Source organism: Mobula hypostoma, chromosome 29 (genome assembly GCF_963921235.1).
Source record: "Mobula hypostoma chromosome 29, sMobHyp1.1, whole genome shotgun sequence".
NCBI classification, from domain to species: Eukaryota; Metazoa; Chordata; class Chondrichthyes; order Myliobatiformes; family Myliobatidae; genus Mobula; species Mobula hypostoma.
The window spans coordinates 4,819,476-4,821,756 of record NC_086125.1 but is presented as its reverse complement, the minus strand read 5'-3'; positions in this window follow the sequence as shown (position 1 = coordinate 4,821,756).

Genomic DNA, 2,281 nt, shown 5'->3' with positions numbered 1-2,281 from the left:
CCTCTGCAAGGACTTGGTGGGGGAAGGACCACAGTATAGGGTTCTTCCACTGATGAAGAGGGAGAGGTCATGTTGAATGAGGAGGGTCCTCAATTATTGTAGTGGTGGACCACGTCAGAGGCAACAATTCTATTGATTTTGAACAGAACTGCAACTGAACAGAACTGAAAGCACTGACTATGGATGTAAAAATGAAAGAGACTGGTTTATTTTTGTGTGTAATTTTTATTATAACTAAAGTTTATTTTCATATAAAAAATGGAAGCTGTCAACATTTCAGACCATATTACATTCTGAAGTTTTATTCATGTATGAGTAAGCTAAGTCTTTGTCTTCTGTCCTTCCAGATGTACAATTATGGTATGTTACATTTGTCTTGTGGTCATTTGCTCACATTTTAGTGACTACAGTTCCTAATAGACTTAGCATCAAAATTGGCTAATGTGGAAATATATCTATAACCCTGAAGTCTTTATGAATCTATACTTCTGTAAAACATAATGTGGCAAAATGGAATCTGTGTAATCCCAGAATGCTTTGTTGGTGTGTTAATTTGTTTGGAAGCTTGCAGTGTATGGGTTTTATGGAGTGTTTTGACATGACACGACTTAAAGCAGAGACCTGTATATTTAGAAGACCTAGCTGAACAGTACATGACACTTTGGACTGTGGTGGTGAGTAACTGGAGGACAGTTACTATTAAAGGATTCTTCTATTAAGGGACATCTCCGATAAAAGATTGTTCTCAACATGCAATATTTCAATGCAGCAGGGAGAGAATGTGGCAGTGGGAGATTTCTAAAAATGGCAGCTATAGATTAATCTGTGCGGAGGACGCATAGTTTAAATATAGTAGGTGGATAGGTGCCAGGTGCAGGACGTTTTGAAATGTAGAAGGTGGATTGGAGCCAGGTACGGGAGATTTTGAGATTGTTCACTTTGTGAAGTGAATAAAGAATCAGAACTCCTTTAGTGTGTTTGGAACGTGTAGGTGTACCAAGGAGTTGAACTGAGCTGTTTTGAAGTTCAAAGTTCAAAGTAGATTTATTATCAAAGTGTGTATAAGCTTTGATATTCTACCTTGAGATTAATTTTCTTTCAGGCACTTACAGAAAAAAAAAGACATACAATAGAATTTCACAAAAAAGCTATACAGGACCAGCAGCAAGGTTGCGTATTGCTGTCACAGCAACCAGCAATATGGGTTCAATTCCCGCCCATGCCTCTAAAGAGTTTGTGCATTCTTCCCACGACTGTGTGAGTTTCCTTCAAGTATTCCGGTTTCCTTCCATATTCCAAAGGCGTGTGGGTTGGTTGGTTAATTGGTCACATGGGTGTAATTGGGCAGTGTGGATTCGTAAGGCCAAAAGAGGCTGATACTGTGCTGTATCTCTAAGTAAGAAGTAAAAGACAGACAAACAGCTGATGTGCAAAAGACAAACTGCGCAAATAAATATACCAAGAACCTGAGTCATTGGGAATGAGTTTGTAGGTTGTAGAATTAATTGAGAGTAGTGGTGAATGTAGTTATCCGTGCTAATTCAGAGGGCTGATGGTTGCAGAGTAGGAACTATTCCTGAACCTAATGGGTTAAATGCATCCGTGAGGTTCATTGAGCAGTAAAATGCATGTTGGTTGTACTGGAGTGCAGGAAGAAGGAAGTTTGGCTTGGGAATATGCAGTTTAGATAAATCGGTGAATTGGCTTATTACTGTCTCCTGTACTGAGGTACAGGGAGAAACTTTGATTTGCACTTCATCCACACAGTTCATTTCATCAGATCAGATCAGTTCAGGGAAGGCAATAACACAATGCAGAATATAGTGTAGACTCAGAGAGAAAGTGGGCAGACAGTAAGGCCTTTTCAGCCCATGGAGTTGCGCTGCTTAACAATTCACCAATTTAACCCCAGCCTAGTCACAGGGCAATTCAGAATAACTAATTAACATAATAACTGGTATGACTTTGGACTGTGGGAGGAAACTGGAGAACGCAGAGGCTGGAGGAAATCCATGCGGTCACGGTGAGAGTGTGCAAGCTCCTTACAGAAGGCTTCAGAATGATCACTGAACTCTGACGCTTCAAGCTGTAATAGTGTTGTGCTAACCACAAAGGCACCATACACCTTACTGTACTCAGGAGAACTGTCTGCAACCAAAACAAATTGGTGGAGAAGGAGAAAGAAATAATATATTAAAGAAAGAAGGACGTGTATTTCCATAGCAACCTTCAAAACATCTAAAAACATTTAACCATCAACAAGGTACTTTTATTTGAACAT